The sequence below is a fragment of the Mus caroli genome, chromosome 19, assembly GCF_900094665.2.
Source record: "Mus caroli chromosome 19, CAROLI_EIJ_v1.1, whole genome shotgun sequence".
NCBI lineage: Eukaryota > Metazoa > Chordata > Mammalia > Rodentia > Muridae > Mus > Mus caroli.
Genome location: NC_034588.1, coordinates 17,715,737 through 17,733,154, shown reverse-complemented (window position 1 = coordinate 17,733,154; position 17,418 = coordinate 17,715,737).

Below are 17,418 nucleotides of genomic sequence, written 5' to 3'. Positions count from 1 at the left end.
ACAAGCCCATGCCAGGGTCACTACAGCACCTTTTGTTCTGATTATCTTTCTTGCTCTTTCCAAACCTCTGGAGATTTTGAAAATTATGCATTACTTGGTATTTTTCCACCATTCTCTGTAAATGAGGGCTTGGGAAATGTCATGAAAATTGTGAGTCTTACGTGGGTGACTGGATGATCTTCCTGCTGGAAGTCTTTTATGTAGGCAAACCTGGCACTGACTTCCAGCTCATAAGCACCACTGATTATCACATTTTTCATATAACACTCTCTTAATTTCACAGTATCTCTCCCCTTGAATGTTTTCTGGACTCATTTGAAATCACCAGTGGAAATTAGAAAGAGAGCCTCGGGTTTGCTAAGGACCGGGATAAATGCTGTTTCTAAGCAGTGCTAAGGTATCTTGTCTAAATGTGGTATAGCTAGAGGTTCGTGTATCTAAACGTCATGGAGGAAATGATTCAGGCTCATTGGGAATTATGTAACATGTGCTGGAGACGAGTCATTCCAGAGCTAAGGAGAGCATTAGAGTATTGTCTTTATGAAGTCAGGAATCTTTCTTGTTTTCTTCATTTGGCACGGTACCTCCCATAAAGAGCACATTTCATTCACATTAGTTTAAGAGCTCAAGAAATAGTTTGAAAGGAAAAAAGAATGACTGAAAACCTTACTTGCATTTGAACTTCACATGGACATTATTTATTTCAGCAAACATCTTGCCTTGATAAATACAGTAATAGAGACTAAGAGTAAATGCAAGAATACCTTTGAACACATTATTTTTCTTCTTCTTCTTTTTTTTTTTTTTAGACCTTGTTGAGATTGCATGAAAGCAACAGAAATGAAGACTAAGGTGGGTTCTATGTAATTCTTTCTTTGTCTAGTTTTGCTCCCAATTAGAGATCTACAAAGCCCTTCCCAGAAAGTATTTTGAGGGATGTGGTTTGGCCTGCCACGCACAGGATCATGGATGCTTTTGGCCAGTAGGGGGAGCTATCACTCAGCACTACCAAAAGGTAAAACCTCTGTGAGGATTCTTGCATGGCTCAGTCCTGGTGTTTACTTCTGGAAAAGAAATATAGACTCCAATTGCTAACTATGTCAGTAGGGACATAGACAGACTTAGACCTTGTAATGTGTAACACAGGGAACATTATAATATACACTGTGGCTTTTAATAGAAAATCGATCAGAATGTCAGACACTAAATTGGATCAATTGTAAGTCCTGAGCACTTACATCAGACACTACCACAATGGAGCTGTTCACCACCATTCCTCTGTCCTTCCCTTCTTATGAAGCCCATTGTTTGATTATATCCTTGTGTCTAGGCTGCATTTGCTGCATGTCCTTTGTCCATGCCAAAAATTAATTAATTAATTAAAAAGTAGAAGCTCAAATGGTTACATAATAAAATTTAGGGTAGGCCTGGGTCTGAGGTCAACACCAAGTGCATGGTATACATATCTTCCAGGTTTGCTATTTGCTGTACACAAGCCAAAATACAGATTTATCTGTGCCTACGACCATGCAGCAGGGATGACGAACAGCATTATAACTCACAAAATGCGGACCACAACGGGTGTGTCTCGTTTGATCTCAGGGAGTTTATGCTGTGATAGAGTTCTGCTCTGCTTGCTGCCCTCACTTCCCTCTTCCATCTAAGAACTGTATAAAAATTCTAAGGGTCTTCCAGCCCCTCACTGGGCAATATCTCTGGCACTCAAAATAACAGTGCTCGATCTCTTTTCAGACATTGCTGCTAGAGTAAATTAACGATTCAATCACCACCCTAGGAAAGAATTTAGGTTGTAAATTTGTAATCTACAAACTAGATATAGATTGTGAGCTATGACCACCACCCTTAGAAAGCATTTTGGAAAATTAAAATTGTTAGTGAGACTAGGTTAAGATATTTTGACTACTGGCTCTGATGTAGAAAATCTTAGGAAAAAAATGTGAAGTTTGGAAAGGCACACTCTTATTAGTTAAGGTAGGACTTTTAAGGTCAGGGAACAAGAACAATACTAACATTGACTGATGTGACTATCACTGAGGCTGGACTGGTGATAATTGATTTCTTATACCCATTTTTTTTTTCTCTCAGCTTCCTGATCCAGTATAGAAAGAATTGCTGGTAAGTAGATATGCATTTTTGAGGATTTAAAGAAGATATGACTGATTTTATATAAAAGTTTAGATTTGTAATTCTTTTAGATTCTTATCATATTATTTTTAAAGATGATAATAAAATAATTAACCCTTTCTTTGTAGCTGCAAATCGCTGCCTGTCAGTAAGAGAAACTGGCTGAATAAACCACCTTGCTTCTTCATACTTTGTTAATCTATAACAAGCTGCTTAGTTGAGAATGTATGTGGGTTCTTGGGAATAATTTTTTTTATAGTCATTTACTAGAAGAAAACTTGGCTGTAATTATAGTGGTTTGTTGGTTTGGTTTTTTGAGACAGGGTTTCTCTGTATAGCCCTGGCTGTCCTGGAACTCACTTTGTAGACCAGGCTGGCCTTGAACTCAGAAATCCGCCTGCCTCTGCCTCCCGAGTTCTGGGATTAAAAGTGTGTGCCACCACACCTGGCTGATCTCTTTTGTTTTTGACAGGAGATCTAGCTTGTGTTGGCTGGACAAAAGCTAGAGTCACCTAAGAGGAGGGAACCTCAGTAGAGAAAAAGCCTCCATAACATTGAAATGTAGGCAACCCTATAGGACATTTTCTTAATTAGTGATTGATATGGGAGGGCACAGCCTATTGTGGGTAGGGTTACCCCTCGGCTGCTGGTTCTGGGTTCTATGTGAAAGCTGACTGAGTAAGCCTGGAAGAGCAAACCAGAAAGCAGTATTCTTCCACAGCCTCTGCATCAGCTCCTGTCTCCAAGTCCCTGAACTGTTTAAAGTTTCTGCCCTGACTTCCTTCAGTGATAAACAGCTATGTGGGAGCATAATTCAAGTAAATCTTTGCTTCCTCAAGTGGTTTTTGGTTGCAGTGTTTCGTTACAGCAATAGTAACCCTAACTGAGACAGCTGGAGTGACACAAAACAAGCAAGTTTGTAAGATGATGAATTTAAGGATGGAAATGTAATCTCAGGAATTCCATCCCTAAGGCTGAGTCTCTTGGGTGTTTTATTCACAGGTTAATTCCTAAAGTTCCCAAGGTCATGCAGTGACAGTACTGTACATTGTCTAAGAGCACAGAACTCAGTCAGGTGACTTGAGTTCAAATCCCATTTCCAGAGACTTCATCCTAAAACCTTGAGATTACTTAAAGCATCTGTTGGCTCAGGTATGATGAGAGCATACAGCACCATGGTTCTCAGTTACTGACATTACAACCGTGCTGTAAGAAGAGAGTACCTGGAACTTCACTTGGCTCAAAACAAAATATTTGTACTCATTATTAGTATTGGAATGAAGTTCAGTATTTTGGTCTTTTAAAAGTTCCGAGGAGCTTGGATATTTATTCAACATTTCAGGGGTAAACCTACCCACAATGCTCTGGGCCCTCCCAATGGAGACCTTGTCCATGAAAAGAAGCCAGAGATAACTGACTTTAGCACCTTTCATACTCTCACTGTGAACTTCTCAAAGTTCCAAGTTGCAAAATAATTCATAATAATAATAATAATAATAATAATGAGGAGGAGGAGGAGGAAGGAGAGGAAGAGGAGAAGGAGGAAGAGAAGAAAAGAAAAAAGAAAAAGAGGAAGAGGAGGAGGAAGAGGAGAAGAAGAAGAAGAAGAAGAAGAAGAAGAAGAAGGAGAAGGAGAAGGAGAAGGAGAAGGAGAAGGAGAAGGAGAAGCAGAAGGAGAAGGAGAAGGAGAAGCAGAAGGAGAAGGAGAAGCAGAAGGAGAAGGAGAAGGAGAAGGAGGAGAAGGAGAAGGAGAAGGAGAAGGAGAAGGAGAAAAGAAGAAGGAGAAGGAGAAGGAGAAGGAGAAGGAGAAGCAGAAGGAGAAGGAGAAGGAGAAGGAGAAAAGAAGAAGAAGAAGAAGAAGAAGAAGAAGAAGAAGAAGAAGAAGAAGAAGAAGAAGAAGAAGAAGAAGAAGAAGAAGAAGAAGAAGAAGNAAAAGAAGAAGAAGAAGAAGAAGAAGAAGAAGAAGAAGAAGAAGAAGAAGAAGAAGAAGAAGAAGAAGAAGAAGAAGAAGAAGAAGAAGAAGAAGAAATTAGTCCCACATCTTGGCTTTTTGATATGAATTGCTAATGTAGCTGGGTCCTTCACACCTCTGAACCAATTCTCCTTATGTCAAGTCAAACAAATTTTACATGTAATTCAGGGTCTGCTGCTGAAAGTGTAGTTAATGCCATATTTCCTACACTAAAGTCTAGAGAGCCTCACAATTGGTCAAATATTTAATAACATTAATCACTAATAATTATGATCAATAATATGTATCATAATTTCAAATAATTAAATTGAAAGGGAAAATTTATCTTAGTAACAAAATGGCAATAATATTATTACCATTAAGATTGTATGATTAATTACCTAAATACTGTCTCAAATGTTGCTAAAGCAAATGTGTGAGTGTGGGACAGGTGCTAGAGTTCTAACTGGCATGTGAGGGAAAGGAGAAATGACAGAAGTATATACACAAACACAGAGGTCAGGTAGGGAGGGTATACTCACTGGGATAGATTGTCATCACACATATTATACAACTGGAACTAGGCACTTTAGTGTGCAGGTGAGACTGATTACACGGCTGGCTTCTCAGCAGAAGCAGCTGAGAGAGGATGCTCTTACTGAGATAGACAAGGAGACTTAAAGTTACAGAGAGTTAGAGTCCATGATTATCATGATAGCATGCATGGCAGCAGGCAGGGGGCTAAAAAAAGCTGAGAACTTACATATTGAAACACAGCTACTAGGAGGGAGGGAGGGAAGGAGGGAGGGAGGGAGGGAGGGAGAGAGAGAGAGAGAGAGAGAGAGAGAGAGAGAGAGAGAGAGAGAGAGAGAGATGAATGGCATGGGAGTATGATGGTCTGCATGGCTGTTATTAACTTCCAATTCCAGGCTGGTGTAATGAAATTATGTATCAAACTAAAATAAAAATAAAAAGACACAGAGGCTTTGGGAAATGGGCAGTGTTGGTGCATAATTTTATCCCAGCATTTGAGAGGTTGAAGCGGATGGATTTCTCTGAGTTCAAGGCTAGCTGGAGCTATAAAGAGAAACCCTGTATCCAAAACAAAACAACAGCAGCAGCAACAATAAACAACAAAAAGGCTTTGTGGACTAGAGAGATAGGTCAGTGTTGAAGAGCCTTTGCTGCCCTTCCAGAGGCTTCAGGTTCAATCCCCAGCATACTAGGTGGTGCTATATCCTGTGCCAGTGTGGGATGAATCCTGGAAACCTAACTGGGGTATGAGAGATGGAGAATGGACAGAAACACATACACAAAAGCAGGGGTCAGGTGGAATGTGCATATTCTGGCACCAACTATCTCAACAACCTGGAAGCTAGGAGAGTTAATTATGTACAGCACAGAGGGAGGGGTTACTCGACAGTCGGTCTCTGTAAGCAGCAGTTTGAGGCTGGAATCATCTGGCAGGAGGAAGTAGCAGTTGCTGGCTTTTGCTCACATTGCTAACTTTTGCATTAGGACCAGATGGAGGCTTTGCCACGCCTCTGAGCCTCCCCCCTGGGGAAATTCACATGTGTCTGAGGCATTGGTCCTTGTAGGCTTAGATTTTTCAAAACCTACATTATTTCGGGTTCTTGAAGGCCTCAACCTCCCGTCTAGCCCACTGACCAGGGGTCGGGGAGAAAGAAGATTAATAGGAAAAGGGGGTTGTAGACATATTTAATTGTAGTCCCCTAGGGGCAATTCCACTTTTTATTATCGGGATACCCTCAGTCCACTTCAACAACAAACACCAATCAGTAGTGGTGGCTCGATCCAACAGAAATAGCAAGGCTTCCCCCAATTGGCAAAAGTCAGTGGAAGTGGCCAAAATCAGCCAGAATACCATGAAAATTTCTTTGACACATTTCTCTCTCTATGAATTAAGGACCATGAAAGAACAGGGAAGACCATTGAAGACCAGTAAAGACCACCAAATATCAGCCAATGGAAGAGCATCCTCTCACCGATTGCCCAAGGAGTTCCATTTATATTCTTTCTAAACATCACATACCCTCACAATTGTTTGTTTTCAGCAAAATATCGCATTGCCCTGTCACAAGACAGATCCTAGAAACATCATGTGACACAACTTAAATGGTCAAGAATTCAAAATTTTCTATGTCAAGTCCTTCACATGGCCTTGTCCATATCATTGTTACACATTCAATAGGGTTTTCTCCATTCCCCACAAAGTCATTCACCAGCCTATAACTATAGTTGTAGACACTCCCTTTCTGGTCTCTGCTAACACCAGCATGCCCTTGCACACGGGAATACACACACAGAGAGAGAGAGAGAGAGAGAGAGAGAGAGAGAGAGAGAGAGAGAGAGAGGGAGAGAAAGGGAGAGGGGGAGAGGCATGAATAAAAATTAAAGCCTATAAAAATAGCTTTGGACTGATGAAAATCTGTATTATTAGTGGCTCAATGTTTCTGAGTTTGCTCTTTGGATTGCTGATAACCTCCTCAGAGCATGTTTCCCCCTTATAAACTTCTAAATGCCATACCTGCTGCTAAGACTTCACAAACTTGGTGTGTGAGTGTGAAATTAAATTGTAGTAAAGACAGCAACTATTTATTAATCCCTCATGTGCCTATCATTTATATTGTTATTCATAGATGAGATAATATTCAGGGATTTTATTTTTGAAGTCTTATACTTACTGTAGGAGTTAATCAGCCCTATTTATCAAATTTACCTCTAGTATATCAGTATGTATATTCTTACCATCTTTATACTTTATCAGGAGAGTACAGAATAAAATTCACATTTTGAATACTACTCATTTAAAAGAAAACTGAGACATATTGTCTCAGTTACTTTTCTATTGCCATCAGGACCAAGGAAATTTACAGAAGAGTTTATTGGGGACTTATAGTTTCAGAGACTGAGTCTGTGATGATCATGGTGGGGACCATGACATCAGGCAGACAGGCATAGCGCTGAAGCTGTAGCTACAGTCTTAAGTGCAAATAGAAGATGAAGAAAGCTGAGAATGAATAGGCTTTTGAGAAGCCCAGACCACACCTCCTCCAACAAGGCCACACCTCCTAATCTTTCCCTAACCTCCACTAACTGGGATCTGCCCATTCAAATATATGAGCCTTTGCAACCATTCTCATTCAAACCCCCACATTCCCTTGCTTTTTCTTAGAATTATCAAAATGCGTGTGCTATCTAGTCTTCAATTTATTATCTAAGTTGATCTGAAGTGAATAAAAGTCAACATTGTTTTGTATGCAGTTGTAATTTTTCTTTTGTCTCTCCAGACAATGTGCCTACCACCCGTGAAAACAAAACCAACCAAACAAAAAGCCCTCTGGATCACTGCAAATCCATCCACAAAAGGCACTCCCACCTTCAAGTGTCAGGTTACTTCTAAATGAAAAGGACTCAGAGATGTGTGCCGGAAAGAGATCAAGTTCTAACCTGAAACTAACCTTGCCTGAGAGATTTGGTAATAATTTCTACCCAGAGGAAGATGAAAAACATTGGTTTTTTTGTTTGTTTTGTTTTGTTTGGTTTGGTTTGGTTTGGTTTTTCGAGACAGGGTTTCATTGTGTAGCCCTGGCTGTCCTGGAACTCACTTTGTAGACCAGGCTGGCCTTGAACTCAGAAATCTGCATTGTTAGAGATTCCACAATGTGGCTCAGGATGTTGCTGTTTTTCATGGTTCTTAAAATCTGCAGCATTTATTTGCACATCCTGAAGATGCATTCGGCTGGCAGGCAGCCTTGTTTATAGTGTCCATTCACGTCTCTACTGAGGTGAAAACCCCTCAATGTTTCCGATTTTCAGCATCCACATGAAAAACAGGAAAGAAAGGCTTCAGTCATGAGTAACGAAAAGCTGAACCCACAGTTATAGAATTCTATTTCCTGATGTATTTAGAGCTGATGATTATAAAACACTTCGGATATTATTAATAAAGTCCTTCATAACACCGTTTTTTTTGTTACTAATAGAGGTGATAGTCTATTTTGATATTTAAGCCAACTGGTTATTTTAGTGGTACAAATATATGCCAGATTCCTGATATTGATCATTTTAATGTAAAAGTAAAATGCTAATGTCGAAGCTTATTAATGGAAGGGATAAGTTATTCCTGAGGACCCTGATACTTCCTTATTCACTAGCTTATTTCAACTTGGTATTAAACAGCTTAGTTAGCAATATTTGAACACTAAGGTTATAAACAAGAAAACTTGAAAAACCAAAAATACAATCCTCTGTGGAATACGCATATATGTCTGTCATCGTTACTGTGCTATTATTGTAAAGAGACATCATGGCCAAGGTAATTCTTATAGAGGAAAACATTGAATTGGGGCTTGTTTACAGATTCAGAGTCTCAGCCCATTATCATCATGAAAGAGTGGCAGCATACATGGTGCTGGAAGAATAGTTGAGAGCTACATCCTAAACGAGAGAGAGAGAGAGAGAGAGAGAGAGAGAGAGAGAGAGAGAGAGAAAGATAGGGGGGAGGGAGGGAGAGGGAGAGGGGGAGGGAGAGGGAGAGGGAGAGGGAGGGAGAGGGAGAGGGAGAGGGAGAGGGAGAGGGAGAGGGAGAGGGAGAGGGAGAGGGAGAGAACTGGGGCTAGCATGAACTTTGAAGCCCCAAAGCCCATCCTCAGTGACAGATTTCCTCCAATACAGCCACACCTCCTGCCTCCTTGTCCTTCTCAAGCAGTGTCACATTTTGGTGTCTAAGCATTCAAATATATGAACCTATAGCGCCATTCTTATCCAAATGACCACAATGTCCAACTTAAATATTGACGTTCATAAATGCATCACTGTCTCCTGAGTCTCCTTCATTGGGTCAGCCTATGCTTCTTTCTTGGCTCCTAGATATAAAGACAAAGCCAGTTCTTATAACTAGAATATGAAGTACTAAAACCCTTTCCCACTTTAATATTGAAAGGGAGCATAGGCAATAAAGATGCTGGAACAGATTTCCTGCCCTTGGAGAACACATACAATAAATAATGTATTTAAAACACTTTTTAAAAAGAAGGGCAGTATTGAAATGAGCGTGGTGAGATGTGTCAGTCAAAAGAATAACAAATAACATAATAATAATAATAATAGTAATAGTAGTAGAGGTAATAATAGGAAGAATCATCTATAACCTGTTATTATAGATCTTATTTTGTGTTTTCCTATTGTCATAGAAAAGCATGTGTTATTAGCTATAGGTTTTCTAGAAAATTTAAACTTTCCATGCAAACTTAGATTTGGTTCCTCCTTCGTCCATTTCAGTACAAGATAATTTCTGGAAAACTCATATTTGACTGGAGAGGTCCCTTTATTTTTAATGAATTCCTTTCCAATGAAAATGTATATATGTAACAAACGATCCAACATTAAAATGTCTTTTCCTCTACCTGCCTCCAAACCATTCAGCACAGTAGAGCAGGTTAGTCACATCTGTTGCTCTTCCTCTCTTCTCCCACCCATCTTTCCTGCTCTGTCCTTTCACTTCTATGTTTTGCTTTTGCAGTGGCTCCTGACCAAGAGAAGCCAATACAAGGAGATGGGTCTGAGCTCCTGAATATTCAAAATATTAGTTTTTCCTTCCCACACATTACTCAGGAGACCAAGGACTCCATGGCCAAAACCAAACCAAACCAAACCAAACCAAACCAAACCAAACCAAACCAAACCAAACCAAACCAAACCAAACCAAACAAACAAAAAACAAAAGGTAAGAATTTGTGAATATTTGGCTGACATTTTTCTGAACGTTATGAAGGATCACACCTTTAAATGACTAACATGTTCAAAGGTATTGAAGAAATATAAACAGAATAGTCTCATGGCTGGTTACTTGAGAATAGACTGGTGTTTCCATATTCTTAAGACACACCTGAACTTCTTAGGTTGTTTTGGTTGTTGAAAGTTTCTGTTTGGGATAAACTGAAGACTACTGTAAATTTCAAATAGTACTTAGTCACATTATTTCCTGCTCTGGGTTCTAAAGGGGAGCATTTGGTGGCTCAGCGTTCTCTTTGTGGGTAATCTATGCTTAGCTCTAGCCAACTCCCCATTCATTTTGACTCACTGGCTGAGAGGGAAAAATGACTTCCTGAGTCATAAATGTGACGTCACACATCCTGACTGAAACCCAAGGTCTCAAGACGCAAAGAAAAGTATAAATGTAAACTTACAGTGTCCCTCCCCTAGCATGCCAAGGTCCCGTTGTTCAGACTTCACACTGACGGAGATATTTATGTCCCCTTAAGTAATTTAATATTATACAGAACATACATTCTGATATTAAGATAGTTTTAGAACCTTGCTGATGCTAGGAATATGTAATACAAAAATTTTCATGTCTCATAGATGGTGAGCCCCTTTCATTTATGGATATTTGAATATATAAGGAACAAATAATATTATTAGCAGTAAATTGTGTATTATGAAAATGAGATGCTGAGTCAAGAATTGGGGTGATTTATATGATTTACAACCTAAAAATATTTTCGTCTTGTGTCAAGTGTATATTGGTTTTAAATATATATAGGGTAAATAGGTAGGTGGGGGAAAGTTATGGGTCGGAAACTTGTTCCCATACTATCTTCTTAGTCAGCTATCCTTGTGTTAAAAAAGTCAAGGTATATAAATATTTAGATACTTTCTATGTGGCAGAATACACAATTAGGAATATCAATGTTTTAGATTTTAGATTTCCTTCTTCCTTTCTTTCTTTCTTTCTTTCTTTCTTTCTTTCTTTCTTTCTTTCTTTCTTTCTTTCTTTCTTTCTGTGTGTGTTTGCATGTGCCATGACAATTTGAAGGAACTGGTCTTCTCCTTCTGCAAGGCAGGTCTCTCATATTAACCTCAGGTAGTCAGGATTGATGACAAATAACTTGCCAGGAATACACATTTAAATAAAATCTGGATAATTAAAAATACTTTATTCACTGTACAAAAATGGTTACTCGGGTTTACTATGAACATACCTGTTAATCAAGTGGATAAAATCTTGAGTCGCCTTTACAGGAAAACAAGGATGAGATTTAGTCTGTTCCTGAATGGATTAGCTGCAAAATTTAGGCAAAGTTAGTTCTTGTCTTCACTCTGATGTTAGTAAATAAGGGCTGAGCTATGCTTTGGACCCAATCCCCAAATCACAGGACTTAGTCACACAGCTTTTCCCCTCTCACCCTTATATTCATGTGAGTGAGCCCAGTCGTTTTCCAGACCACTCACTTCGGGCCTTACAGATCCATTTCTTGCTGTCTTTAACTTTCTTATTCTGTCTCTTGGAATAGTAGTAGCCACAGCAGTTGAAGAACAGGCATAGAGATCTCAATCCTGCTTTTACATGTTGTATCCCAGAAGAGAGAGGTGTCTCCTTCTCCTTCATCTCAACACTGCAGCTTCCAAAGCAAACATCTTTAAGTGATGACTCTGCAGATTAACAGAAGCTAGATGTTCACTGGCACAGAGGGATGTTTCTCAGAGATGCTAAATCAAGTACCCTGGACTAAAAGAAACTCTCACATCCTCCTCAGGTGAGGTTTCTTGATGCATTTCCTGTCATAGTACCCTATGCCATTGGTGTAAGGTGAATGGACTGAAAAGACTGTCTACATAGGATACAATTTTACTACATATTCTACTCTTTCTATTATCCCTCAAAGTTGTTATAAACACTTGTTACAATTTTCACTCTGTTATGGATTCTCCAACTTTACTTAGCTGTGGGATTCAGTGTTCCTTAGCATTTAAATTTATTTGCAGATGCGCATTTTTCACTATTGGAAAGAAGCAAGAAAATATCAGTCTACCAGATTAGTAAAATAAGCAGGAGTAAAATTATATACCATGAAAATTAGTCATAGCTGGGGCTGGAGAGATGGCTCAGTGGTTAAGAGCACTGACTGCTCTTCCAGAAGTCATGAGTTCAATTCCCCAACCACTACATGGTGGCTCATAACCATCTATAATGGGATCTGTTGCCCTCTTCTGGCACATAGGTGTATATACAGATAGAACATTAAAAATAAATAAAACTTAAAAAAGTGATCATTCCATTTTAATATCAAAATAGTGTTAATTTCTTGTTGCACATACATGCATGAAAATTCTCGGAAAAGTAAAAGAGAGGGCACAACTTGAGACAATGATATTGACAATGTATTAAAAGTATAGACACCATTTTAAAAATTAACATTAACTTCTATCTTTTGCCTAGAAACTATTCGAAACTACTGAGTTTCATCCCATTCAGCAATTAATCATGGCTTCCCCAGTCCAGTCCATTTCCTTCATAATTTTTAATGTCATGACTCATCAGGGTGGGTGGATCTGTTTCAGAGGGCCAATTCCCAGCAGGATAGCATCCAGGGCAGACTTCCTGTGCCATGGCTCTGTTGTCTAGCCTTTTAAGGTAATCCATAGCTCCTTGAGAGATTCATAGTATTTGCTCAAGCCTCCAATATCCTGTAAATATATTTTTAATTTTTAGAAGGGGAAAACAATGCTTAAATTTGTAACTCTCCTCAGAAGCAGCCAATATACCGAATAGTTGCATTTAGCTCAATAAATAGGTAAAATGTTTTAACCATTGAGTCATTATATTAGATCCTTTGAAAATTAAAAGGATAGTATAATAACTCAGGCCATTTCTTTTATACACTCACATATTTAAATTATGTATAAACAGAGTTACAATCATAAAATCATATCAAAGCCAAAGAAATACAGCAATAATATCACATGAAAAAGCAATTTTAATCTCTCATTATCCTGCTTTTAGAATGCATAGGTTTTAGGCATTGTGTAGTCATTGGGATATCATAAAATGACGTAATGCTTCCTACCCACAGGCAACAGTCATGCACCTTTACTCCTGGTCCGCTGGCAGGTCAGGGAGAAGACAGTCTTCCCTCACACCCTGGAAACAGCACCTTAGTTTGATGACTAATCCAAGTTGGCCGCAGGTGATAGAGTTAAGAGCTCTTAAGTCCAGTCTACTTAAATCCTGATTTGCATTACTGCATGCTTGCTTTCTGGAAACAAGTGATTAGAGCATCATTTTCCCCTCTGGTAATTCCTCAACTTAGTAATGTAACCCTCAAGACTTTGATGACATCAGAACAGATTTTTATGTCGCCTCCCTTTTTAAAATGAAAATTACATCAGTAGGTTTTTACTTGACTATAACAGAACCCAGAAATAATATTGGTGAGTGGAACTTATTTGTTATAATAAGTCTTTTTATTCTTCTGTGGTGAAATTTCTGGTTTTCTATTACACCAATATGTATAAAACTAATATATTATCTGTGTTACAAAATTCAATGTTACTTAATGTTCTTCCATTATCTTGCAGTCTTAGGGTTTATATTGCTATGATATACATGAAAGAAAATTGGGGAGGAAAGAGTTTAATCGAATCGTTTGTAGTCCATTATCATGAGAAGTCAAGGCAGTAACTCAAAGCAGGAACTGAAGTATGCCATGGAGTGGTACTTGTTGTCTTCCTCTCCATGTCTTGCTCAGCCTGCTTTCCTACGCAGCCCAGGACCACCTGTCCAGGGATGTAATTGTCTACAGTGGGTTGGGCCTTCCCATTGCAACTATGAATCAAAAACATAGTCCACAGGCTTTTCCACAGGACAACCTTGTGGAGGCATGCTCTCAATTGAGGTTCCCTCTTCCAAATATCTCTATCTAGTGACAAAACAATATACAGAACACCTCTAATGCTCATTTATGTCAATAAGACTTATTTATTAAAAATATTAAACTCTGACTTCATTTCATAAATATTTGGTAGAATCGATGCTTCATAATTAAAATCAAGTATACAGCACCCTGTAAAAGGAACTATTTACTGCTTTTATTCCTGAATCAATATAATTAATAAATACACCAAGTAGACATGGTTATGACTCAGAGTGTCAGCTATGTCCCTCGCATAGTAAGAAACAATACAATCATAACTGAACAATTAATGAGGTTAAAAATGATCTTAGAAAGTTATAATTTAGTAAAACAAGGAAATATTGTGCTATATCTTAGGAACAGAAACAGCAAAGAGTTTAGAGAGACGGTTGATAGAACACCTTAGAAACAAGAAAGAAAGGGGCTATATGAATAGATCATCAAGTGAATTGTAGAATCATTGTATCTAGGGTAAACATTAGAATGAAATAGTTGTTTTTCACTGTATCTAGGGTACACTTCAGAATGAATCGTTGTTTTCTGGAAGTACTGTGACCTTGAAGAAATCAATGGTTCTTTTCTGTTATCCATAGAGTAGTTTTTCTAAAGGAGCTTTTGAGTCTTTCCATGACTTTGGTCACAGGAGTGCCCTGGCACACATGGAATGTCTTGCATTATTGAGTACTGCAAACAGTGCCCAGTAAGGACAAAATCTGCAGGACATGGTGTTTTTCCATCACCAAACATACATTAGATTAGGGGCTTTTGCATTAGCATCTTGTTTTACCCCCCCACCCCCCAAAGTCTGTGTAACAATAAATAAATATGCTTCTCCATTGAATTTCAAGTTTCAGGTCATCAAGGTTGGACCTTCCTGCCGCCTGATGACCATATTTCACCCTGCAAGACCTTCTTTCTTTGATCATCCTGAGTAACTTAGAACATTGACAATCAAAAATATATTTTAACATTCTATCAACTCCCTAGAACAGAGAGCAGGGTGGAATGTATCTGGCTTAAATTTGACTCACTGAGATAGACTTACGTTCTCACATAAAAAAGTAAAAAAGCAGGAGAAAAGTAAAAAACAGGAGAAATGTTGGTAGTTGCAAAGCAGAAGAGCAAATGAGAAAGAGTCTCTGACCTGCATTGTATAAGGGCTTGCTCCATTCCTTCCCTTAGCTCCACACAGAGGACCATCATGGTGGCTTCAAGGAGGCTTATCATCATGACATTTTTATGTTCTGCATATATCTCAGAGCTGACCGACCTCACACCATAGGTAAAGGACTTCTACATGCCACACCTGGGTGGGAGAAAATAATTTCTATGAAAATATGGCATCAATGTCGTAAATTGCTTCATGCACTGCAGGTAATCTTCCCACACAATGAAGGATGGTGTCTATGTAGTAGTGTGAAGAAATTGCTTCATAACAGCTTGGTCACAGCCCAGGTGCATGTGTTCCCCAATTCCATGTCCAGCAATTGTTGGTAACATGGATGTGGAAATGATGGGACACATGACAAACAAGGACTTTTCCTGGCTCAGAGAGCTGGCTTTGAAATATTTCCAACAGAGCATCAGGCCTGCCATGGTATTTGTTTCCAACTGATTTCATCTATGGCTTAATTCATTTATATATTTCTCCATCCTCCCTGTGGGTCAGCCTTTAAGTTCTTGATTGGTAACAGGTAAGATAGATAACTATATTTAACAAGCTCCCACCCTTTGAACTCATGGAAGAAAGCTATTATTAAGCAGAGTAACAATAACAGCTACCAGCACTTTCCACAGGTGGGTTACTGGAATCTTGAGACATTTGGAGGTGGTGTCAGGCTCCTTTGTTCTCCAGAAATCATATCACAATTAAGCCACCATACTGCTGATAAGAAAAATAGCCTCCACATAAAGTAGATATATAGTCTCCTTGTTTTTCTGCCCTAAAATATTTTAAGTATTAATGCATTCATATGGCCTGCAATTGATTATTGAGGTATGAATACTTTGGAAGTGAAAGTAGTGGACCAGATATCAGTTCTTTCCTGAAGAACCCATAAGCTACAAAGACAGACAATGTAGGTATATAAGTCATAAAGCCAGATGTTAGAAGGTAAAGTCTGGTAAGGACTATTTAAAAGGTCAACATGGAGACAAAAGGTCTTCTTAACTGAGAGAATTATACAGAATGATATGTAGGATGACATTTTGGATACTTAAAGAATGGCCAACAAACTTTAAATTGGGATATAGGGTTTCTAAAGAAGTTGATGAGGAAGAACTAAAATTAGAGAGAGAAGTAGTTGCAGATGCAGGGAATGGTGGATCTTGAATACTTTAAGTATGAACTAATTAAAGACATTTGATCACTAGTTTAAATGGACCAGAGTTATTCACTTGGGACATTGAATTTGGTGACCACACATGACATGAAGAGAGAAAACATTGCATTAATGAGGGGAAGATGACTGGGTGGTTATTAAAGCATGACAAGGTAAAACCAGTAAAATTTCAACCTACAGTAAGCCCAGTTCAGAGCTCCAAGAGTGGTTTGAATGAGAGAGGTCTCTCACAATATTTGGAGTCTTGACGGCTCATGTTTTGAAGTCAACTAGCAGGTGGTGCTGTTTTAGGTAGCTAAGGAACCCTTAGGACACGGAACCCTTAAGACACAGAACCTTGCTGGAGGAAACCATCACTAAGGGTGGGCTTTGGGAGCTTTCAATCGTCCCCACTACCAACTTCCTCTCTGTTTCCTGTATACAGGTTGTCGTTTTCCAATTATTTCTTGTTCCTGTTGTCCTGTTTCAGTTACCATTATGGATGTTTCCTGAGGAACCTTAAGGACAAAATAAACTTTTTTCCTTAAGATATCTCTGATCATGATATTTTATCACAATAACAGAAAAGCAACTTACACAATAGGGGTCCAGCTAGTCATCATGATTAACATTTTCTGATCTTTTACTAGGTAAAACAAACGTGATAAGGATTCACAACAAGCTTACAGGGTAATGAGGAAGAAATAAATTTGGTCATTTTGCTCTGAGGCAGAAAATATTAAAGGATGCCATTGATATAAAAGTGAGGCAGTTACTGAGATAAGTACTGTCCTTTCTCTAAAAATAAATTTAAGTTTGTTGAAATAAATTACATAAAGAAAATGGGAATACATAAAACCTCTGTGATTACTTATAAACTGATTAATAAATTTTCTAATATTAAAATTAAATATTAAACATAATATTAAAATGACTCCTGATGACTTATGGCTATACTCACTATACTCATAGAGTATATCTTTCAATCCTCACCAGAGAAGCTTCTGTGTGCCATATATATATATATATATATATATATATATATATATATATGGTATACCATATATATGGTATATATATACCATATCCTTCACAGGGATGGAAAGGTTCTATTCTAGAACTCAGAGTTAGTTAATAACATAAAGGAAACTATTGCTCACACACAAGGCAGATGCACATATTAATTTACAGTTACTATGACAAAATGTGCAAGATCTGTATAAACTTCCTCCAGACCAATCCCAGTATTCAGAGTATGGTGGAGCTGAAAAAGCACCACTAG